We start from the raw sequence: 26,231 nt of genomic DNA, 5'->3' as shown, positions 1-26,231 counted from the left end.
CATCAAAATGCCTAACTGCTCTCCCCCAACCTCCAAGGTGGATGATTCTACAAAGAGCAGCGGATTTCGCTATTTTCTTCTATGAAAAAGTGAAATCACTTGTGGATCAGGTCGCTCATCCTACCCCTCCAGAGAAGCGCAAATCCTTAGCCATTTGGCAGAGCTTTGACCCCATATATGAAGATGCCCTTCTCAAGTGCATACGAGAAACGAAGCCCTCCAACCATTCTCTTGACCCTATCCCCAGTGCCATTGCCATGGACTTCTATACCCATTTCCTCTCCTATTGGACCACTCTGATCAACCTCTCCCTCTGGCAAGGCTCCCTTCCTGCCTCCTTCAAAACTGGGCAGGTCACCCCTCTTCTTAAAAAACCCACTCCTGATGCGAATGACCTCAACAACTTCCGCCCCATCACCAACCTTCCCTTTCTTGAGAAGATCACAGAAAGATGTGTAGCAAAACAACTCTCTCGTCATATCAAGGACAATGATCTTCTTGACAACTGTCAGTCCGGCTTCATCCAAAACTGCAGCACTGAAACAGCCCTACTGCAAGTGGTTGATGACGCATTGAGGATACTCGATTCAAGGGGGTCCTGTCTTCTAATTCTCCTTGACCTTTCCGCAGCCTTTGACACTGTTAATCACAACACCCTCCTCAATATTCTTCAACAGAGAATGGGCATGTAGGGCACTGTGCCTAAATGGTTTGCATCCTTCCTTTCTGGCAGATCCCAAATGATCAAAATAGCGAACAGTCTTTCACCCCCTGTGGCGGTAGGTCAAGGTGTTCCCCAAGGCTCTATACTTGCACCCACATTGTTCAATCTCTATTCAGAACCACTGGGAAATCTCCTAAGTAAATCCGGGATTCACTATCATCTCTATGCTGACGACACTCAACTCTATCTCAAGATTGCCTCTACTCACGATCTCTCCATCCTAAGCTCCACTCTCGACTCCATTCAAAACTGGATGGCAACTCATCAACTGATTCTGAATCCCTCCAAAACTGAATTCCTCCTCTCTCTCTCCTCCCCCGGTTCAATCATGGATGGATCAGATGAATCTACTAAACAATAAACCTATCATTGTCGACAGCGCCAAATCCCTTGGTGTCATACTAGACAAAAAACTCAATCTAATTCCCCACATCAATTCCATTGCAAAATCTGCTCGATACCAACTGCGCCTTCTTTGGGGAATCCGTCGCTTCTTCCCGGAGCGGGACCTTATAACCCTGGTGCAATCACTGTCCTCTCCAGACTCGACTACTGCAATTCTCTTCTTACTGGCCTCCCCAAATCCCACTTGTCCCCACTTAAGTCTGTTTTCCACTTAGCAGCTCGTTTCATTTATGGGGCCAAAAGAAGCGATCACATCACATCGATGTTATCTACCCTCCGCTGGCTTCCCTTTGAGGCTAGAGCTATCTACAAGACCGCTTGTATCACCCACAAAGCCCTGCACTTCTCCTCTCCTCGCTACCTGGCGAATAAACTGAAACTCTCTGGAGGCTCTAGACCTTCACGCAATGCGGAGAATCTACTGCTTGAACCTCCCACTTTCAAGAAGGAAAGAACGATGGCCCAATCCTTTTCAGGCAACGCAGTGAGAATCTGAAACTCATTTCCGCCTAAGCTCCGGACCACCGCCTCCTCCCAGGCCTTTAAAAGGGACCTCAAAGTTCTCCTCCTCCAGAGACACCTCCAAAAGTAACTCACGTCCTCTCTTTCATCTGAAGGACGACCTCCCACTACTGAAAATTACTACTTTCCATGACCATGGAACTGCCTTCCCAGTGTGTTCTTGTGGTTAGAGTGTTTGCCTTTTATTGCAGTATTATCCATGTACTTGTGTTTGGTACCCTCTTGCACTCACCACTTTGCCCCGTAACACACGGTTTGCTTCCTCTCACATGTTTTTTACCTTTGATACTTGCACAAGTGCCACCTTTGCCTATGTAACGTTTGTTCTTGTGCCTGAGTGTCTAGCATATATTGAAGTATTATACCTCAAATTATACTTTATTTTCTCTTGTAGCCTGCACACTCGTCACTTTTTCCTCCTGTGCACTTTTCACTACCTCATGTATTTTTGGTTGCTCACAATTATCACTTTACCGTATGTAACGTAACGTTTGTTTTTGCAATCTGTTGTACGTGTAATGTTCTCAGTTTGTATCATTTCTGTTCCTATTGTGAAGCGCTCGGACGCCTTCGGGTAAAGTCCGCGCTATATAAAATTGCATAAATAAATAAAATAGAGAGCGTACTGCACCGGGCGTCAATTTTACAGGACCGGTCATAGAAATAGACAAGGGGCACCAGGACGGAGTTTGCTGTTGTTGTCATAGCCATAAAGGTAGGACAACGAAATGGTTGCCTTTTCACAGGCACAGTAGAAAGAGTACTACGATATTGGAATTAACCAAATAGAGGATTACACTCCTGTCTTGCAAAGAGCCTAGTACACCAAATTGCCTTACCTTCCTTGATATAATAAGCATTTGCAATGTAAGAGGACTCTCATTTATGCAAGACCTAATGCATTGCAGACGGGTGTGATTAAGGCATGAAAAACGGGAGTGGGAGGGGCGGGAGAGAAGGCACATACATCGGGAGGGTTGGCACAAAAGTAGTGCTTAGGAAACATGCAGTAAAGGGGCCAAGAGCCGTGGAAGGAGAAATGGCTGTCATAAGGAGGGACTAGCCGCCTCTAAACCAATCAGAAGGCAGCATTTAGAAACAACAAAGCCACAAACCAAAGAAAAAGTGGGCGGGGCTTCCCTCACCTATAGTGTATACTGCATGTCTCGCAAAGCGAGCAGCGCATGCGCTGCACCGCTAACCAAGGCCTAATTAGAGATAAATCATGGGAGCTCTAATGGACCTGACGGCAGTATTTGTATTTGTATCTGGGTTTTATATCGCGCCAAATCACCGACAGGTCTCAAGGCGCTTCTGACCAAGTACAGCAACAAGAAGAAGGGTGGATGGGATGCGGATTGCCGGCCTATCTTACAGGGATGTAAACGCGTCCCTGAAGAGCAAAGTCTTCAGGGATTTCCTAAAGCGGAGAAGATTAGATTCTCTACGAAGCACCTCCGGTAGCTTATTCCAAATGGTGGGGGCTTGGACTGAAAAGGATCTGCCACCTTTAGTTGCCATTTTAAAACGTGGACAAGATAGCAGAAGGGAGTTGGAGGATCGTAGAACTCGCATGGGTTTATACACTTCAAGCCTATAGGCCTGCGCCTGCCTATAAATTGCTTTATGGGCAATGCACAGGCTCTTGAATTCAACCCTTTGCTTTATAGGGAGCCAGTGTAACCTATAAAGTAGAGGGGAGGCATGGGTCCGTATAGGTAAACCGGAAATTAGCCGTGCTGCGTCGTTCAGGATGACTTGTAGGCGATTGATTGAGTTTTTTGGAAGACCTAGGTATAATGCGTTCCCGTAATCGATTCTGGAAACTATTGTAGCTGAAACTATGGTTCGAAGCATGTCCGTCGAAAGCAGAGGGACAAGCTTTCGCAGCTGCCTAATCAAGTTGGTACATGATCCAACCACAGCGGATACTTGGTTGGTCATCGAGAGCTCCTGATCGATTTTAATACCGAGACTCTTTACACTGGGGCATGGCTTTGGGGTAGGTCCGAGTTCTTGGGGCCAGAACAGATCATTCCAGGGGGAGGCAGAGGTTGAGACTACAAGGACCTCCGTTTTATCTGGATTGATTTTTAATAGGTTGGATGTCAGCCAGTTTACTGTGAACCGCAATATCTTTTGGGCCATGGACTGAGCCGATGTTGTGTTTTCGATACTCAGCAGCAGCTGAGTATCATTGGCGTAGTTGAAAACTTTACAGCCCATTTTTGCCAAAGAGTCGATCAGTGGCTGCAGGTATAAATTAAATAAGAGTGGTGAAAGTACGGACCCTTGCGGGACTCCACATTCCAAGGCGCCAACGTCAGATACCTGATCTGCTAGTTGGATCCTCTGCGTCCTCCCTAACAGAAAAGACGTTAGCCATTGGAGAGCTTGTTCTTTTATCCCGGACATGGCTAGTCTGTGCAGGAGCAGTGCATGGCTGACAGTATCAAACGCCGCTGAAAGATCTAACAGTATCAGGGCGCTTGGTTTTTTACTGTCAGCCATGCATCTAAGCTCGTCCAGCACCAACAGCATTACTAGTTCGGTGCTATGGTGGGCACGAAAACCAGCCTGCCGCTCCTGGAGTAGGTGATGTGATTCCAGGAGGGGTGACAATGATTTTAATACATGCTGTTCTAGAATTTTTGACAGAAACGGCAGCTGGGAAATTGGCCTGTAGTTCTTCAGGCTAGTTGGATCAGCCCCAGGTTTTTTTATCAGGGGTCTAACACGTGCCTCTTTAAAGCTAGTTGGTAATGATCCTGTAGCTAGTGAGTTATTTAGGAGGTCTCGGATCTGGTCCTCCAGAATGGGAATTGCTAACCGAAAAATTTCAGGAGGGCAGGGGTCAGCAGGGGAGCCTGACTTGGTTGATATAGCAAGTTGTCTGAGGGAAGTGGAGTCGATGTTAGGAAATGTAGAAATAATGGGGGCCGAGGGCTTTTGAGGGGGCAATGACGTGGTGGACATAGTTGAGCTGTCTTTCTTGATGTCTGACAGAATGGTCGCTACTTTTTCAAGAAAGTATCCTTGAAAGGTGTTACAGTCTATCAGTGTATCTACCTTTTCTTCCTTTTTGCTTAATTCTTTTAAAATTTGGAAGTTTTCTTTCTGGACATTTACGGCGTTATTCATGCGGGTTTCATAGTAGTCCTTTTTGGTTGATACAATGAGCTTTTTATACAGTTGAAAGGATGTTCTATACAGTTCGCGATCTGTATCATTTTTAGATTTCCTCCAACATCTTTCAAGATAACAGAGATTTCTTTTTTGATCTCAGGTTTTGAGTAAACCAGGGAGCCCCTTTTTCCGCAGCCTTTATTTTTTGTATCTTTTCCCGGGCTATCTGATCGATTGATTGCCTGAGAGTAGCTACTATAGTGTCATAGTTTAAATCTAGGTCTACGCCGTCTGATGAGGTCATTGGTTTATGTATATGTTTGGACAGGGCTTCTGTTAGGGTTACTGAGTCGACTTTTTTCCATTGGCGCACTTTTTTGGTTTTTAGCGGGAGTTTTACCTGAGGATTATTTTGTGGCATATCACACAGAATTAGGTGGTGGTCAGACCAAATACAAGGTATAATACTTGTGAGGGCCACTTCTGGCATAGAAGACCAAATGAGATCGAGAGTGTGGCCTTTTATGTGGGTTGGAGCTTCCACTAGTTGTACCAGGCCTAAAGCGGTCATGAAAGTCTGTAGCTGACGTGTTGGTAGATCTTTATCTGTCTTATCCCAATGAACATTAAAGTCACCTGTCACCAAGATATTTTTATATCTTGTGCATAAATCCGATATTATGGCAAAAAAGAGATCGTTAAATATTGATGTACATTGTGGTGGACAATAAATCATTAAGATGATAAGGCAGGAATTGTTCATGGTGATTTTTATCCCAAGTAGATCAACAGAATTTGTAGTCTCGGTTAAAATTTTTGTCACTGTGAGCTGTTTTTTTAAAGATCGTTGCAACGCCACCGCCCCGGACACCGTCTGGCCGATTATGCCAAATCAAATCATATCCGCTAGGGAGGGCGGCTATGATGTCGGGGGAGGAGATATCGCTCAGCCAGGTTTTGGTGAGTGTCAATATGTCAATGGTCTCGTCCTGTAAAAGGGTGAAAATTTCCAGGTGATGTTTCTGTAGTGACCTAGTGTTTAGGGTAGCTAGCTTTAGTGGGGGTAGAAGGCCAGTATCCCTGTGGCTAGGGGATCGAAAGATGTTACATTCCTTAAGGATGGAGCGTGTGATGGAGTTTACACTATACCGGTCATAGTTCAGTGCTAGAAGATCATTTGCAGTGTAGGAAATGCATGTGCCAGAGTGCCTGGTCCCTGAGCCCGATCGGGCGCAGACGGGCAGGACTCCGGCGCAGGTCCGGCGCGTCCGCTGTTCGCGTCCGCGGCGTCATCAACGTCTGTTTTTATAGCGCTGCCAATCGCGTCACCAGCCCAACCCGACCCAAGATGGCCGCCGAAACCGGAGCCCTGCCCTCGGCGTCAACACTCAGCCGAGAGCAGGTCCGGAGCTGAAGGGAGGGGGTGAAAAGAGTCTAAGTCGCCACGAAGCGCAAGGGAGTCTCTACACACCTCTTAAAATCAGGTGTGCACAGATATCCTGAACAATACAATTTACGATTTTAAAGTGGTCGCCCAGACTTACCATTGGTGTTCTCCTTTTAGGCAGAGTGCAAACCAATATGCCAGTTTCAAAAGAGCACCACAGGATACAACCAAATAGATTCCTCTGAGGTAGGTGAAAAATAAGGAGAAATTTAATTAGCCTTGAATATCATATATTCAGCTATGCCAAAGTGCAAAGTAATGGATTACCACGTTTGCCCTCTTCCTCATCCTAGTCTACATCAGCTAAAGCAAACCCAACTCTGAAGGCAGGCTTTCTAACAAAACACAAGCAGGTTACTTTTATATCTAATGTGGCAAAGACATATATGTTCCCCTTTTTGGTATAAAATATTTAGTTAACATTTAAAAACTTATATGGACACGTCCTGAGATCTAGCAATGTCTGCACTATGTTCGAGTTTTTACCTCCTGCATGTTGGGCAGGTGTTGGATTTTGGTCAAAATGTTGGAATTATAGAGATCTTAAATCATTTTCTCCTACAGGTCATTGTAGGGCTTTCGCCCATTTTTCCAACGAAAAAAAAATTAAATTTGTTGAAAAAAAAAAAATGTACTCGGAAAAGTTGCTCTAACTACATAGCACTTTCCGTTTCCGTGCACAATCCTGTCCCACACAGATCAAGCAGACAGAGAACCTGAGGTCCTACGGAGATTTTCCTCCTTTTCAGTGTTGGCGTCTAAATTATTACATTTTCGGAATGCCCTGAGCATGCCCTTGGATCACACTATTATCCTCGTGTCCAGTTTCTTTACGGTGTCTTCTGTTTTTTGTGCACCTCGGTTTCTCAAGTACCACACTCTACCTCTGTTTTTTCCTTCCTGTTCGTCATACACCTGGAATTTATTACACCAGGCAGCAATCTTCCTCACTGCAGGATCTTGCCCCACTCCCTGTAATAATGCAATGCTCAGGTGAACTTATGTGAGCAAAATTGGTCTACCTGTCCCTAAGTTGCCAATAATACAGGTCTTGGGTTTGGCTCAGTTTTCCATACCACCACCAGGACATTGTGTAGAGCACCTGCAAGCTACACATTCCCAACAAATAAGAGTTCCTTCTTGTGTTTGATTCTGAAGTATCCTAGGTTTACAATCGTACCCATCGTGTTGAATCTCGACTTTGAATAACATAGCAACTGGAATACTTAAAGTGTAAGCAAAGCCAGCAGGTCTGACTTTTATATACCATCACATGGAAACATTTCTAGGGCATAATTTCCCATTAACCGAAGAGGATCTGCCTTTGCCTGGTTTTTGTTCATCTTTATCGCAACATTATTTGCAGCACTTGCTTGTATTTCTGTATTGTATGTAGTGTTCCCGCTCTTAATCTACTTCCTTACATTTGCTAATATACTATTCACCCTATTTTACGTTACTTAAATGCTGTACTACTTGCATGGATCTTGCTCAAAATTTAACCAGCATTCTGTAAAGCAATCCCCCCACACACGTCTGATCTACTCTATGTACAATTACTAATAAACAAATTTAAATGACAGCATCCAGATGCAAGCAGATTTTTATTTGTTATGCCAAAAATGATCTCACTTTAGCTTCTCTCTCAGGTATTCCAAAATCTTCACATGTTTGCACCAGTCAACAAAAGTTGCTTTACCATCCGTCCCCTCTCTCTCATAACCAGAATAAAAGAGACACCAAAGATCTCTTGGGGCCAAAGCAGCTGTGCTCTCTCACCCTCACTCTGAGGTGTCTTGTAGAGCGCTACATGTCAGGTGTCCTGTGATAACGAGGTTCTTTAGGATGGCACCAAAAAACATAATTTTAGGATAAAAGTCACATTCTATGAAGCTCCTCATAGATATAGATGGGAGCACGGTTCTGAGAACAATAGATGAAAGGGGTGTGCCACAGAAGAAAGGTGGTGGGCCCCGTATGGTGGTGGTCCCTGGTATCCTGGCCAGCCAAAGTTTTGTGCGCCTCTTTTCCTGAAGCATCCTCCACGGGGTCGTCTGGTCCTGCTTCTGTTGTTATTATTGTAGCTGCCATCTGAGTGGTGTGAGCCAGTATCTGAACCGTCTGTGTTACATCCCGAGTTTCTTCTATGGCACACCGCTTTTCCAACCACACGCACCACAGACCCATTCTTTTTTCGGACGGGGCAAGGGACCCTAGAGGGGAAAATCCGGAAGAAGCCAGCAAGTACAATGGGCACAACCCCTGGAGACTTCGAGGAGCCACACCAAGAGTATGGATCCACCAAACTACCCATCAACCAGCAACCCACTAGTTTAGTAGTAAACCTATCAGACATCACCCTGACCTCGACACAAAAATCAGTTCTGGAAAAAGGACTTGGTTTTGGGCCAACCCCGAGCATGGACAAATTCAGACTCTGCTGGGAACTCAACGAGTTCAGCTGAAAAATTAAACTCTAAGTTTACTTCAAGGAGAGACCACCTACCACATCTACAGCAAGTGACACCGGTCTCCATAAAAAGTCTAACTTTACACCACCAGCGGCAAGTCTCCCTGTTGAATTACTAGATTTTGAAAAAGCAGTCCTGAAGGAAGTATCTGAAATAGACCCCAGAGCCGTTAACATTTTCCACAATACCAGCAAAAAGGAGCATGAGGACATACAACAACTGGAAAAAGCGAAAAAGATCGCTATAAAACCTGCTGACAAAGGCAGTGCCATAGTACTACAAAACACTACTGCATACCAAGAAGTGTGCCTACTACTTTTGGCGGATGAAAGAAACTACACTAAAATCAAGGAGGTCCCAACAGAACGTCTACGCATTGAAATTGCTTATCTGGCAGAGGAGTCGACAGCTAACAATTGAATTACCAAAAAGGAAGCCGATATTCTAGAAAACAACAACCCTACCATTCCATATTTTTATACTATACCAAAAATCCACAAATCAACGGAAAAACCACCAGGAAAACCAATAGTGTCAGACATTGGTTCAATCCTACAACCACTGTCAAAATTTGCAGACGCTTTCTTGTGCCTGATTATTCAAAGTACGAGCACGTACCTACAGGACACCAAAGCGGTGCTGTGCCTCCTCCAAGACTTACAATTTGATCCAACAACCAACATCCTGATTGGTCTTGATGTGGAAAGCCTTTATACTAGTCTACCGCACATGGAAACCTTACAAATCCTCGAAGAAGTACTCTTTGAAAACCCATGGGTTTACCATACACCCAGACACGTAGTCCTAGAATGCTGCCGGCTGGCCCTAACTGAGAATTATTTTAAGTTCAAAAACAAACTGTTCCGTCAAGTGCACGGTACCACCATGGGAAGCACTTTCATGCCGAGCGTAGCCGGGTTGTACGTCCATCACCTTGAGAGAGAGAAAATACTCAACAACTCCAACCCCCACACCGGACACCTAAAACTCTGGAAACGTTACATTGATGATGTTTTGGTGATCTGGGATGGGAATGAGTCAGAAGCCAAGGATTTCGTCAATTGGCTGAACCTTCAGGACCCTTTCTTGAAGTTCACTCACACCATGAGTGGGTCTCAACTGGTCTTGTCGGACCTAAACATTAAGGAAAATTAAGGAAAGCGGACCACAACAACACATTACAAACCTACAGCCATGTATGTGATCTATGACAGTTTTCATCCCAGGCAACTGAAAGACAACCTACCTTTTGGACAATTTTTGCGACTGAGATGAATCTGCACCGAAAAGGAAGACTACATCACTCAAGCAAAAGACCTGTCAGCAAAATTAAAAAGCAAGACACTTCCCTAAACATCTAATCTCAACAGCCAAAAAAACAGCAGCAAACAACCACAGGGAAGCACAATTGGAAACCAGACCCAAGGAAAGCACTGCACAGGACACAATACAAATTTGCATAACCACCTACAACATTGCATCAGACAAAGTGACGAAGATCATCAAAAAACACTGGCAGACTCAATAGTGGCAACCTAGACATTCCGTGTCCCATGTTTAGCAACAGGAAAGGGAAGAATCTTCGAAATTATTTGATCCACACTCGGCGAAAGAACACAGCCAAAACTGATGGTCAAACAAACTTACACACATTTCTCAGTGGACATTATCCGTGCAGTAACTTCAGTATATGCCAACTGACCCAGCCACCAAAAAGGTACAATTCAACAATGGTATGACCTGGGAAATTCGGAACTTCACCAATTGCAACACATCAGGAGTTGTGTACATGATCATCTGCAACTTACATTACATAGGGATGACTACCAGGAAGGTGAGCACCAGAAATGTTAAACACCGCAGTAACATCAGGTGCAAGCGGGCAACCACAAAAAATGACGTCACACTTTATTGAGCAACAACACACCCCCCCAACGAAATCCAATGGGTAGTTCTGGAACATATCAGTAGCAGTGACAATCTTGAACACAGAGAAGGAGCAGCGTTGGGTATTCAAATTACGCAGCGATAGACAAGGTCTGAATTACAACATCCTGTGGGGTCAGTTCCTTAGATAAGATCATACATGAACAACTGGGAAACCCACACAACCTATGACACCACAATGAGGGCGCGCCTAAACCAACAGACTAGAACCCCCTTTTTTCATTAATGAACAAATTACATACTACACATACTTTTGAATAGAGGTAACAGCAGCCCTCTAATACCTTACATCTTGAATTGACATTGAAGCTATAGGCAACTACTAAATGTATGTCTATGTATATATGTTGTCTCTCTGTTACCAATGACACATTTTTGGAGGAGTCGTGTATCAAGAGGGAGAGAGAGGACCAGATAGCTAGCCCGTATCCCCTTATTATATATGTTTAAATCAAAAAGAGGCTAGCTAGGATGAAAAGGAAGGGGGTTGTTTAAATAGTATTCTTATTTAAAGGTATGCGTGACTCAGTATTGTTTTGTCAGACGGTTATGGCACCTGGTAGGTGTGCTCATGAAGCCCTCACCCACCAACCTAGTTGGTGGCATGCTTCATCATCGGGCCCACCCAGTGACACCTAACGTGTCCCGGGTGTGCTACGACGCCTGGAGACAGCGGAGCAGGTATATCACTGTGTGTGCGGTGAAGAATGTTTTGAATGTGAGTTTAAAACGGCTTGGCGGGGGTCCCAGTACCCGAGGGTAGGACAGACTTTAATACCTGGGCCTCCGTCAGCGGTTAAAAATAAGGCAGGTGGACGTTAGAGGCGAGTTACGACCTCCCACGTCCTTGGTACGTCAACATGTTTCAGCCAGTGCCTTATGGATATGCTGGCTTTCTTCAGGACGATTAAAAAGTGTGTGTGATTAAAACTAGTGGACGTGTGATACAGACTATGTGTCTACACGCCCTAAAGTGTATCTATGTGTGAGAGGGGGGATTCCCTTCTCAAGACCACCTGTACAAATAACAAGTAGGACAAAGACAAAACATACAGGGAGAAAAAGAGTCACTAGAAAGGTATGCATGAATACTCATGACAGCCGACTTTATAGCGAAGGAGTGCGGGCTATAAGCGGCTAGGGTGTAATGGTATTGGTGGTACCATTATTGTGAGAGTCGCACTAGAACAACGTAGGTGGGGTGGTTAAAACAGCGGTTTTCACAGTTGTGAGAATGGTGAAAAGGTGAGAGAGCGTAAGTGATTCTCTTACGCTAGTTTTAAGGAATTGTTCTTCAAGGTTATTGAAGAGGCAAAGTAGATGATCCTATTGGGAGAAAAAGGAGGTAGTTCCACTGAGATTAGGAGACCTATAGGGAGAAAAATGACAACGCTTACCTATGGTAGGTGGTGGTTGTTCGATCCTACTCACAGGATTACTGACCAGAGCTTGCTGTGGACCTGTAGTGCCTTCTTCGCAGAACCGGTGAGTAGTGGCCGGTTCCATCTGGGTTTTATACTGTGGTTGATTGAAGGCGTGTACCTGTGTAGTGGTAGAGATGGTAGATAGACTCGGAATGCCGAGTCATGATGCTACTCAGGTGAGTCAAGTGGGCTATGCGCATGCTCAAAGGGTGCTCGCCAGGCTCGGCAAAAGTAGCGCATGCGCAGGTGGTGGTGGGGTTGTGCATGCGCGTGGTGACAAGCATGCTTGGGTCTATCAAGCTAGAGTTTTAAATAGGTACACTAAGCGGTCATTTATTGTGTAATCAATACACCATGGGTGTTTTTGCCGGAGCAAGTGTTCCTGGTGGTTCATGGGGTGCCATGTCCCCTCACTCAGAACTAATGAATTGTTGTCAAGGGGTTTGGGATGACAGGCTGATGATTATACTGTAGACAGGGAGTTCCATGGGATGGCATCATTCAGGCCGTCATTTGCTGTGGAAAGGCGATATATCCATCGCTGTTCCTTATTGAGGAGTTTTTTGTCATTGTTGATGGGGCTTTCAGGGATCTGTTCAATGACTGTCCAACTGAAGTCATTGGGAGTGTGGCAGTGAGTGATGAAATGGTTGGTCAGTTTGCTAATGTAATGTCCTGTGACTTTCGGCAGGCCCCAAGCATTCAAGATCGTGTTGTCTTGGGGTCTGGGTGGTGGTCTTGGTCGGGTGCTTACCAGCTGGTCTTTCAAATTGCTGTTCCTTTTGTAGGCAAGCCTGGGAGCTTCCCAGTTCCTCTGTCCGGAATTGATTATTCTCCAATGCTTTTTGATAATCTTAGCTACCTCGTTGGATGCTTTGTTGTAGGTTGTCACGCAAGTTATAGGTGGTTCCTCGTCCTCCTTTTGGATGGTTTCAAGAAGTGCGTCACGATTTTGATTTCGGGCTCTCTTGCTAGTCTTCCGAATGATGGACTTGGGGTAACCACGGTTTTCCAATTTGGTTGCTAGATCTGCCGATTGGGATTTATAATCACTGATGTTGGTGCATGTGACGGGGCGGCTGGTCGGCAGGGTGTGAATACTGAGGACTCTGTTGTACATGATTGGTGGTCAGCTGTACCTCTCTCGCCTTTTTCCCTCCAGCAGCAGGAACCGTTACTTGGGGAGGACTGGAACCGCCATGACTCTGAGTCCCTGGGACTGCGAGCCGGACATTGGACAACGTTACTTTCAGTCCGGTTGCTTGGATGACGAGACTCCGCCCACTTCGAACGTAGCCACGTTAAAAGAAGGCGGATCCCGGAAGACGCCGGATCCCTTTCCCCCGGAGGACGAGACTGGCGTGGAGTGGAGACCGAGCACGGAGGAGAACGCAAGTAGACGAGTTGAAGACAACAAGCCAGGAGGCCAACGTTCCTGCGAAGCGCCCCGCCACGTTCCCGCGGGAGGAGCGTGGCTTTCGAAGGTACGGGGCAAAGTTGCGGGGTGGGCGGGTTGGAGTGGTTAGACCACTGTGTAAACCGCCTAGTCGATTCCCTGCACCCTTCCCTCACGTACACTTCGACCACTCGTTTGTTAACTACTTGCACCTGGTTTCCCTCACTCCCGGTCCCTGTGTGGAGCGTTTTTGAGCGTCTCCCTAATATTGTCTCTCTGTTTCCTTCTTTTTGGGCGGCACTCTCCCGGACTTCACCTGGAGACCGAAGCTGACGTTTTCCACTCTGGCTGCAACACCACCCGGACGACGCCGGAACACCCTGGAACTGCCTGCTTTTCCTCGGGGCGTCAGAACGGAGCCCGACGAGTTTGCCCGAATAAGACTAACTTCTCGTAGAAAGAAATCATACTTGAAAATAAAACCCTCTCTAAAAGCACTATTCAAGTCTTCTGAATCCGTTACTGACCCAGCAAACCCCACCCCAGTGCGACTCTCACAATAATGGTACCACCAATACCATTACACCCTAGCCGCTTATAGCCCGCACTCCTTTGCTATAAAGTCTGCTGTCATGAGTATTCATGCATACCTTCCTAGTGACTCTTTTTCTCCCTGTATGTTTTGTCTTTGTCCTACTTGTTATTTGTACAGGTGGTCTTGAGAAGGGAATCCACCCTCTCACACATAGATACACTTTAGGGCGTGTAGACACATAGTCTGTATCACACGTCCACTAGTTTTAATCACACACACTTTTTAATCGTCCTGAAGAAAGCCAGCATATCCATAAGGCACTGGCTGAAACATGTTGACGTACCAAGGACGTGGGAGGTCGTAACTCGCCTCTAACGTCCACCTGCCTTATTTTTAACCGCTGACGGAGGCCCAGGTATTAAAGTCTGTCCTACCCTCGGGTACTGGGACCCCCGCCAAGCCGTTTTAAACTCACATTTAAAACATTCTTCACCGCACACACAGTGATATACCTGCTCCGCTGTCTCCAGGCGTCGTAGCACACCCGGGACACGTTAGGTGTCACTGGGTGGGCCCGATGATGAAGCATGCCACCAACTAGGTTGGTGGGTGAGGGCTTCATGAGCACACCTACCAGGTGCCATAACCGTCTGACAAAACAATACTGAGTCACGCATACCTTTAAATAAGAATACTATTTAAACAACCCCCTTCCTTTTCATCCTAGCTAGCCTCTTTTTGATTTAAACATATATATAATAAGGGGATACGGGCTAGCTATATGGTCCTCTCTCTCCCTCTTGATACACGACTATACAGGCAGCGCACAGCTGCGAGAGAATATCCCAACCATGGAGGAAAACCATGGCTTAACCTTCACTGAAAGTGACGCGGCAGACATTCTCTCTGACCCGTCGTTCCAAGTGGATTTTAACATTTCCAGCACTATCGCACAGACCACTGATTGGGAGACCCTCACAGAGAAAAAGCGAAACAGAATACGTACCATCCTTCACGGGACCATCCTGGCCCAATATCTCAGACCTAACACAGCCCCAAGGGGCCTCCTTGTGAGCAATGCACCCAGGATCTTCCTCGATGACCCCACGTTCAGGAAGGACTGGGCCCAGATTGCCTGGCACTGTACCAGGGACTGGATGCTACTCATACTGAAAACAGCTAAACGCCTTTCGGATGCCATAATGGTCGAAATTCAAGCCACTAAGAGCCATTTTAAAGCCACTATCACCTCATACAAAAAGAAGCTAGATGACCAAAACAGAGAGATTCACGAATACAAGGACTATCTGACCCAGGCCAAAATCAAAAAATTTGAAAAAGATTTAAAGAAGTTCAGCTATGCAAAGGTGTACCCATATTCGGAAGAAAGCTACACACCACCAACCAAAGAGAGCAACATGTCTAACTCCTCAGGAGACGACAGCTCTATCTAGAGTGACTCCAGCAATGGATCACAGAAACGAGGAGGAGGCGGCAGAGGACGAAGAGGACAACTTTGGCCAAACACTTGGCAAAGAGGACAACAAAACCAGTTTTACGGATTCCCACCCAACTTCGGCCACATGCAGCACCCGTACTACGGCTTCCCAACCATGTTCCCCCCAGGACCAATGCCTCTGTTTGCGGGCAACCAGGGCCCCAACATGCCTTTTTTAGGACGGGGCAGGAGAGCGCGGGGCCGCAGAAGACCAACCCAACACAACAACACACAGGTTCACTGGGCCGAAGAAGAGAACCCAGTCAGCGCGAACACGCGCCAAAAGGCAAAAGAAGCAACACCGGGACCGAGCAAATAACGAACACCGCTGCTCAGCCTTCATTGGTCTTCAACCTATCCAGTACACCATTGTCGCAACAAGAGCAATCAGTCCTGGAAAAAGGACTGTCATTTGTGCCCACCACAAGATTGGATAAATTCAAACTCCACACTGAACTGGCACAATTTTTCAGAAAACTAAAACTGAAGTCGTTCTTTGAAAGACCCACCCCAGAGAATGACCTACCTCAGGACAATCCAAACATCTCGGGCCTAAGGACCAAGTCAACCTTTGTCCCACCACCCTCCACTGTCCCTGTCGAAATCACCGCGTTTGAACAGGCAGTCTACAACGACATTGAGAACCTCCAACCGACCAACCAGTTCAACAACTTGTCTTGGAACGATAGACAGACGATCCAACGCCTACAAAATAACCCCACCTTGATCATCAAACCAACAGACAAGGGAGGAGGCATTGTTCTCCTTGACAAAGTGGATTACGACACCGAATGCCGGAGACTTCTAAGTGACAACAGGAACTACCGCAGGCTGGATCATGATCCGACGGACCAACTGCGCACCACCATCCACGCACTCGTTAAGAGGGCAGCGGATGCGGAGCACATCTCCAAGCAAGAAGCGGAATACCTTTGCCCTGAACATACCAGGACACCGTACTTTTACACCGTACCTAAAGTACACAAAGGCACCATCCCACCACCTGGCAGACCCATAGTATCCGGCATAAACTCTCTACTAGAGCCATTGTCCCGATATTGCGATTTCTTCCTGAATCCCTTGGTGCAAAAAACACCCACGTATATAAAAGGACACCAAACACCTATTACAGGTCATAAACAACATGGAGTTTGACCCCAACACCCAGTTACTCGTAGGTTTAGACGTGGAAAGCCTGTATACCAGTCTTCCACAAGATGCCACCCTACGAGTTCTCCATGACATCTTGGAAGAATCGCCCTGGCCTTACCACAACCCGAGGAGTTTCATTCTAGCGTGTGCCACATTGGCCCTCAAAGAAAACTATTTTGGAGTATGAGGGCACCTTCTACCTCCAGACAAACGGGACTTCGATGGGCAGTGTTTTCGCCCCTAGTGTGGCGGGACTATACGTACACCATTTTGAAAGCACCAACATCTCCACTGAAACCAACCCGTTTAGCCATCATATCCTGAAGTGGCACAGGTATATAGATGACATCCTGGTCATCTGGCAAGGCTCTCATACTGACTTGAACAACTTCATGACCTGGCTCAACACCAGAGACCAATACTTGAAGTTTACCTGCACTGCTAACAACCAACAACTCCCCTTCCTAGACCGGGCAATCACTGCCAAAGATGGAATCCTCATTACCACAACCTATTACAAACCGACTGCAAGGAATTCACTGCTCCTCTATACAAGTTTTCACCCTCGACCACTCAGAGAAAACTTGCCATTCGGGCAGTTTCTCCGCATTCGGAGAAACTGCACCAACATCAGTGATTATAAATCCCAATCGGCAGATCTAGCAACCAAATTGGAAAACCGTGGTTACCCCAAGTCCATCATTCGGAAGACTAGCAAGAGAGCCCGAAATCAAAATCGTGACGCACTCCTTGAAACCATCCAAAAGGAAGACGAGGAACCACCTATAACTTGCGTCACAACCTACAACAAAGCATCCAACGAGGTAGCTAAGATCATCAAAAAGCATTGGAGAATAATCAATTCCGGACAGAGGAACTGGGAAGCTCCCAGGTTTGCCTACAAAAGGAACAGCAATTTGAAAGACCAGCTGGTAAGCACCCGACCAAGACCACCACCCAGACCCCAAGACAACACGATCTTGAATGCTTGGGGCCTGCCGAAAGTCACAGGACATTACCCGTGCAATGACTGCAGTGTGTGTCATCTCACTACCCATACCAAAACTCTCAATCTGGAACCACACAAAACCTGGACCCAACGGAACCACACCAATTGTAATTCACGTAATGTGATATACATGCTCACATGCACGTGTGGCCTGCGGTGCGTGGGAATGACAACACGGAAAGTCAGAACCAGAATTACTGAACACCGAAGCACGATACGGTGCAAGAAAAACATTAGCAAACTGACCAACCATTTCATCACTCACTGCCACACTCCCAATGACTTCAGTTGGACAGTCATTGAACAGATCCCTGAAAGCCCCATCAACAATGACAAAAAACTCCTCAATAAGGAACAGCGATGGATATATCGCCTTTCCACAGCAAATGACGGCCTGAATGCCGCCATCCCATGGAACTCGGTTATGGCTGGATTTTCCGCTTAGATGGGATCAGCCCCCAGGGGCCCCTTATGACCCAGCCAAAACGTACTCACATTCCCTCCTTAGAACGTATTCACAATGGATAGATATACAGGTATATATACAAATCACACCTAAGGATGGGGAATAGCAATACACATGCATAGATTTTCTACAATATCTTATTCACATCAGTTGGTCTCGCGGCCACCCTGACCCAGACCGGTCTACCCTAGGGCAGATATGGCGCACAATCCGGTGCGACTACACATGGGCCTGCAGAACCCGATGCTCCCTTTTCCAAACGATCCACAATCCTGTAGATCTCCACGCCAGTGTCCCCCCTGGCGCTCTCACTTATGCAAGCCACAATCCTGTGGGTATCCGCGCTGGTAATCCTCCCCAGCGTTCTCACTAACGCCGCATATCAACGACGACCACATTCCTATGAACAGTCATCAGGACAAGGTCTCAGTTATCTACTCGGGATAAAACTATAATAATGACTTTTAATACGGTTCCCAAATTATATGATGTACCTCCTATTCTTGGCATCAAAGGTCCACTCACTCCCTCTTTGTTCGATCACTATTTACCTGATCGGGATTTCACATCCGCTCGCATAAACAATTCTCGACTAGGAGATGCATTTACCACGACTGAACAGGAACACAAGGCACACAATAGTTCTATAAGAACTAGGATATTTATTGGCAATACACACATATCACATTACTATGCAACATAATTTCTGCAAAGAAAAGGTAAAGATTAGAGTGCACGCTAAATGGGAAAAGGGCGGAGGTCACCTGGTTGATATGAAGTCTGGGCTCGGCAGTCATCTAGGTTCCCTTCTCGTCTCTGTGTCCTGGCTCGCCTCGCAGTCACACCCCAGCCGTCACAAGTACACGTCTGCACCGCTAGGCTCAACCTCGTCTGCTTCCCTCCAGGGCACCGGAACCTTGCTGGTTATTAGCTACCGTCTCTCTCTCTCTCTGTATCAGTGCGCTCCGCGCTAATTCTCCTTCAGTCTTGTCTCAGAGAGTTTCGGTCTTAAATCTTTCTCGGACTTCAAAGATGGCGACTGTCCGCCATGAAATAATTAATGGCAGAGATGCTAACGGCTAGATGCCGCCTACGGACTAACTGACAACTGACTAACACCTTCGCTAATATCAAAGCCCGTTCCTTCATGGAAAGCTACGGCCAGTAACCTGCCGCCCACCAAATTCTTGTACCTCCCCGTACCAAGGACACGTTCCCAGCCGGCCGGCCTGAAGTTGTGTCTTCGGTGTGGAGAAAAATACATTCCTTCGATAAGGGCCAGCCTGAGCCGGTTCTCTCCAAGCGAACAACAGCTTAAAACTAAAACATTACACTTCACCTAAAAAGCCTTCTCGAGCTACCGGGCAGAAAGCAAAATGGAGTCTCTCGTTTAAGGCCTACAGGGCCCACAATATGCGTAACTCCATGGAAAATATCCTAACATGTTAGCAAATGGGCAAATCATGACTAGTACTTATGTATCTATCCCCTAACTTAAATTCATAAGCCCTACATTAAGGAAAGTGACACGAAAATACTCTAATATATGGAAGGCAGGGACCCTGTCTTATAGTCCTAATCCCTATGCTATGGGGGTGATAGGCTGGAGTCACTCTCCATCATTCTTCCCCTTAGAGGAGCCAGAAAAGGGCAGCCATTACAAACTCCCTGTCTACAGTATAATCATCAGCCTGTCATCCCAAACCCCTTGACAACAATTCATTAGTTCTGAGTGAGGGGACATGGCACCCCATGAACCACCAGGAACACTTGCTCCGGCAAAAACACCCATGGTGTATTGATTACACAATAAATGACCGCTTAGTGTACCTATTTAAAACTCTAGCTTGATAGACCCAAACATGCTTGTCACCACGCGCATGCACAACCCCACCACCACCTGCGCATGCGCTACTTTTGCCGAGCCTGGCGAGCACACTCTGAGCATGCGCATAGCCCATTTGACTCACCTGAGTAGCATCATGACTCGGCATTCCGAGTCTATCTACCATCTCTACCACTACACATGTACACGCCTTCAATCAACCACAGTATAAAACCCAGATGGAACCGGCCACTACTCACCGGTTCTGCGAAGAAGGCACTACAGGTCCACAGCAAGCTCTGGTCAGTAATCCTGTGAGTAGGATCGAACAACCACCACCTACCATAGGTAAGCGTTGTCATTTTTCTCCCTACATGTCTCCTAATCTCAGTGGAACTACCTCCTTTTTCTCCCAATAGGATCATCTACTTTGCCTCTTCAATAACCTTGAAGAACAATTCCTTAAAACTAGCGTAAGAGAATCACTTACGCTCTCTCACCTTTTCACCATTCTCACAACTGTGAAAACCGCTGTTTTAACCACCCCACCTACGTTGTTCTGGTGCGACTCTCACAATAATGGTACCACCAATACCATTACACCCTAGCCGCTTATAGCCCGCACTCCTTCGATATAAAGTCGGCTGTCATGAGTATTCATGCATACCTTCCTAGTGACTCTTTTTCTCCCTGTATGTTTTGTCTTTGTCCTACTTGTTATTTGTACAGGTGGTCTTGAGAAGGGAATCCCCCCTCTCACACATAGATACACTTTAGGGCGTGTAGACACATAGTTTGTATCACACGTCCACTAGTTTTAATCACACACACTTTTTAATCGTCCTGAAGAAAGCCAGCATATCCATAAGGCACTGGCTGAAACATGTTGACGTACCAAGGACGTGGGAGGTCGTAACTCGCCTCTAACGTCCACCTGCCTTATTTTTAACCGCTGACGGAGGCCCAGGTATTAAAGTCTGTCCTACCCTCGGGTACTGGGACCCCCGCAAAGCCATTTTAAACTCACATTCAAAACATTCTTCACCGCACACACAGTGATATACCTGCTCCGCTGTCTCCAGGCGTCGTAGCACACCCGGGACACGTTAGGTGTCACTGGGTGGGCCCGATGATTAAGCATGCCACCAACTAGGTTGGTGGGCGAGGGCTTCATGAGCACACCTACCAGGTGCCATAACCGTCTGACAAAACAATACTGAGTCACGCATACCTTTAAATAAGAATACTATTTAAACAACCCCCTTCCTTTTCATCCTAGCTAGCCTCTTTTTGATTTAAACATTTTTGGAGGAAACATCATCTGTTCCCCTCTCCCCCCCCCCCCTTTTTTCACCGTATTTTTCATCCTTTCCGATAAATACTTTGGATATTAATACTTTTCTTAAATACTATTTCCATACTATATCCGTAGTTGCAGTTTCGAACCGCCACCCGTTTTCCCTCCCAAGAGGGCCTCCCGTTTAGCCAAAGTGCAGCTGCCATTTTCGGATGGTCTCGGTCTAGTCTTTTTAGTATGACTAGGTGAAAATACTTCCTTCTTAAGCCAGTGCCGGTTAGAGACTCGCCAAAATGCGGTCTAGTGGGACACACCAGGTGAACAAGCCAGAGAGGATTTCTCCCATAAGTAATTATTTTCTTTGCAGAACCGGGCAGCCTGCGGACGCTTCCTCAAGTCACCAGTTTTTCCTTTTTTTTAGCATGGAGGCAATTGACCACTCATGGTCCTCTTTCTAGCGCTCAAGAACCTCCCAGCCCCTCCAAGACCATGAAGCACATTGATGCTTTTTAACCAGTATGTTTTTTCAGTGTTTACAATGATTTTGTTTGTGAGGTGTGTTTTTCCGTCAATGCTGAAACTAATTGTGGTAAATTTCAGTCACGTGCACCATTTGGTCATCGTCATGTATTTCTTGAATACGGCATTATTATTACGTGTTTGACAATATGTAGTGCACCACAGTCATGCGCACTACGTAATAACGTTCTACCAAACAGTATGACTCGAAGTGTAGATACACTCGCCAACGTCATGTATTTCTTGAATATGGCGTAATTATTACGTGTTGGACAGAATATGAAGGCCAGGGTCAAGAACACAGAAGATACCCTACAAAGAGTTGGTACCAGGGCATAAATCCATGGAGGGACGCTTAGGGGATGCTCTAGAACGAATACTGGTACTGGAGCGGCGAGCAGAGGATGCCGAAAACCATAGCAGGCGCAATAATGTACGCTTGGTAGGTCTGCCGGAGAAGAAGGTGACGACATGGTGGGTTTCCTGGACACATGGTTACGGACAGAAGTGGCGCCAGAGGGACTCTCACTTTTCTTTACGTTGGAACGCACGCACCGAGGTCCGGCCAGACCACCGAAACCGGGCCTACCACCCCGTCCAGTGGTGATAAAACTGCTGCATTATAAGGACAGGGACTGGTTATTGCAAAGGGCCAGAGAAAAGGGCCCATTCCAAGTGGATAATCACAACGTGACACTGTTCCCTGACTTCACATTTGAAACACAGAAACTGCGAGCCTCCTTCCTGTCACTCAAGCATGAACTACGTGTGGAAGGTATAAAGTACTCACTCCTCTTCCCAGCTAAGCTCAGGGTGGTGGTGGACGACAAAGCACTTTTCTTCCCTACATCAGCGGAGGCCTGGGCGTGGTGGGACACCTACAAAGCCGGGACGGACGCAGCCAAATTCAGAGCCGAGGAGGAGAAGCGTAAACAGCCGGTCCGGAAGTCGCAGAGGCTCCGCAGGCATCGACAAAGAACTAAAATGCCGACGGAATCGCAAACGGAGGAGGAGAGAAGGGCGGCACTACAAGCGGTGGTCGACTTGTCGGGGACAGTGAGCAGCCGATCATATAGGGGCTCAAACTCGGAGGGCCATGCTACGGGCTCGGAAACTGACCTTTCGGAACTTGGGGGCGCCAAAGGTCCAGTGGTGGCGCCTCAAACGTCGGAGGAAATCATAGAAGCCTGAGTGGGGAGATGTACAGAATTGTCTACATAAAATTGCCGGGGCGACCGGAGCCCTCCGACACAAATGTATACAACTCAGAAGTCCGGGAACTCGTGAGGGACTATGAGGGGATTGTGGGGCAGGGGGGAGGGATTGTGGTAACCACCCTCGGGGACGCGTCACGCCCCGTAGGCCCATAAGGCCACCGTAGTGAAGACTGCGGATTAAGGGAATAGCGGCTGGATTAGCTTGCCCTTTTGCTGAAGTTTGGATGGGAGCTGCTTTTGCGAAGTTAGATCCTGTTCTGGGTGGGGAGGATACCGAGAGTAGTTGGGGTGACTCGAGGTGAGGAACATGGGGTGTGGGGGACTGTTGTTGTTTGGGGGGGACTGGGGTGGGAGGATGCCGCCACATGCGCCTGGCAGCGGAATTATGCTATTTCATATTGGTTAACCTGGGATCATGGCTAACTCTGGAGTTCTGAAATGTGTGACCTGGAATGTGCGGACATTACACACCATGGCGAGAAGACACAAGGTGCATGCTCATTTAGTCCGCAGGGGCGTTCAGATAGCATTATTACAGGAAACACATCTGACGAAACAGGAGGGCATTGCGTTACAGTAAAGGTGGCAAGGACAACTGTTCAACACCACATACTCTGCATTTGCGAGGGGGGCGATGATCTGGATCCGAACGGGGGTCCCCTTCCGGGTGTCTAAGCAAGTATTAGACCCAGAGGGCAGATTTGTGGCCATAGAGGGGAAACTTAGGGGCCGTGATATAGTGCTATGCAGTGTGTACGCACCCAATGTTGATCACCCGGCCTTTTTAACAAAGCTCTCTGGCGCGCTGGCAAGCTACCTGGCGGGCCCCATTGTCATGGGAGGGGACTTTAATTCAGTGGTAGACATTGATTTGGACAGGTCTCATTCCACCGCCGGGAACGTCGCCGGTTCGTCGGCTAGCGAACCGAAGGCTCGAATGGCAGGAGAGATGGGAATTGATAGACGCTTGGAGGGCGCTACATCCGACCTTGAGGGACTATTCGTACTACTCTAGTCTGCATGATCTTCACGTCCGACTAGACGTGGTTTTGTGCTCCCCGCTCGTGGTCTCTACGGTGGCAAACGCTGAGTACTTAACTTGCACGCTGTCCGACCATAATCCCCTATTGCTGACGCTGTCATGGATGACTGAGACCTCACGGGTCCCGACGTGGCAACTACGCCTGGCTACTCTGGACGACCCACTGATTAGGGAGGCACTAGGGGAGAGAAGCACGCAATACTTTGAGTAAAATAATGGCACCACGGCCTCCTGAGCGATGGAGTGGAATGCCTTCAAGGTTGTCATCAGCGGCCACTGTATCGGGAGACATGCAGGAGTCCGCAAGACGCTTTTAGACGATTTGGATAAGGCAGAGGGGCATTGCGGAGGGCCGAGTTGGCGCGGTCTAACCATCCCGAGCTACAGGAAGTGGTTAGTGAGGCCAAGGAAGCTGTGGCGGTTGAAATGGAGCGGCTCCGGAGCTTTGATTATAAGGCTTATTTGACGAGAGCGCCCGCTGAGGGGGATAAGGCGGGGACGATGCTCGCTTGGTTGGCTAACCCAACTAGACGTAGCCACCCGACCTTGACCATTGAGGAGGAAGGGGGACACATATGCAACACCCAAACAGAAATCTTGGACAACTTCCGAACGTATTACGAAACGCTATACGAAAGCGGACTGGCAGGTCAAGAGAGCGAGATCGACACCTTCTTGGAGGGACTGCAATTGCCACAGCTAGATCAGGAACAATCAGATGGCCTGGGTAGAGACATCACACTGGGGGAGATAGGAAGCGCGGTGAAGCAGATGGCTCGAAACAAAACCCCGGGCCTGGATGGCTTGCCTATAGATTTCTACAGTAAATACCTAGAGCAGCTAGCTCCGCGGCTCCAGGCGGTCTACAATGAAGCTAAGGCTAGGGGAAGACTGCCTCAATCTATGAGCGAAGCCCTGATGATCCCTTTGCTGAAGCCGGGGAGAGAGAATAATTAACTGGCCTCTTATCGCCCGCTGTCCATGCTAACAACGGACTATAAGATCCTGAGTACTATACTGGCCACTAGGCTGTTGGCCCACATGACGGAGTTAGTCCACAGCGATCAGTCCGGATTCATACCCACGTGGAACACTACCATTAATGTACGCGGGCTGATGCGGCTAATGGGTGACCCGATGCCGGAAGTGAGAACGCCTTTAGTGTTGTCAATTGATATCGAAAAGGTGTTTGATAGTCTAGAATGGGACTATCTATACAGGGTCATGAGACACTTTGGCCTTGGCGATGGCTATATAGGCTGGACCAAAGTGCTGTACACATCGGCGAAAGCGCGAGTCCGGATAGGCACCCTAATATCGCACCAGTACCAAGTGTGCCGTGGCACCAGGCAAGGGTGCTCGCTGTCCCCCCTACTGTTTGTCTTAGCGATTGAGCCATTTGCAGCGGAAGCACGGACGGGTCGATAGTTTACCGGGGGAACCTGCAGGCTATATCGCTATATGTGGACGACCTCTTATTGTTCCTAGGTGATGCAAGCGAGGAACTGGAGGGTGCAGAAAGACTTCTCGAACTTTTCAGGAAATTATCAGGATTAAAGGTTAACTGGTCCAAATCCCGTTTATTCCCGCTGCGACATGGAGAGAGGCGACCTACCACTTACCCGCTACTCAACTGGGAACCTACTTGTTTGAAATATTTGGGAGTGTATGTATACAACAAGGCGGCAGATATGCTAGAAGGCAATGTGAGCCGGTGTATCCGGGCATTGAAAGGAAGTATGTACTTTTGGGCCTTTCTACCACTCTCGGTAACAGGCTGCATCTCCCTAATAAAGATGGTAGCCCTACCGAGCCTCCTCTACTACTTCCGAACGCTGCCGGTGTGGATACCTGGCTCTATCTTCCGGCAGTTGAGATCGCTATTGATCTCATTCCTATGGGGTACGGGTAGACGGAGAACAGAATTAGACACGTTGACTCCACCAAAGGACGAGGGAGGAATGGCAGTGCCAGATTTCGAGCTCTACTACCTGGCGGCTCAATTGCAAGTCTTCACGCAGGAAGTGGCAAGGGTGTTTCGAGGCCCGGAGCAGAGGAGGGACGAGGGTACCCCCCCGACATGTGCTTGCATACATTACCCTGCAGCAGAGGCTCATCCTCACAGACCAATACCTAGAGGAGCAGACGTTTAGGCTTTGCTGGAATAGAACACGGCGAAGAGCGGGAGTGCAGGATATGTATGCACTCG

General features: G+C 47.4%; 1 protein-coding gene across 3 annotated transcripts in view; it reads right to left on the bottom strand.

The window, feature by feature from the left end:
- Window positions 1-26,231, bottom strand: part of TMEM69 (transmembrane protein 69) — an 88,636-nt gene that overhangs the window by 42,568 nt on the left and 19,837 nt on the right. Inside the window, exon 1 of one of the 3 annotated variants that reach the window (XM_086953157.1) lies at window positions 6,322-6,398. The exons of the other annotated variants lie outside the window; for them this stretch is intronic. The gene's annotated coding sequence lies outside the window, so the exon portion shown is untranslated. Of the gene's footprint in view, window positions 1-6,321; window positions 6,399-26,231 lie in introns of those variants that run through there. 3 annotated transcript variants of the gene reach the window in all.

The sequence above is a fragment of the Lissotriton vulgaris genome, chromosome 1_2 (genome assembly GCF_964263255.1).
Source record: "Lissotriton vulgaris chromosome 1_2, aLisVul1.2, whole genome shotgun sequence".
Lineage (NCBI taxonomy): Eukaryota > Metazoa > Chordata > Amphibia > Caudata > Salamandridae > Lissotriton > Lissotriton vulgaris.
Note: the sequence above shows the minus strand (reverse complement) of the source record. Positions and strands in the feature narration are given on the sequence as shown.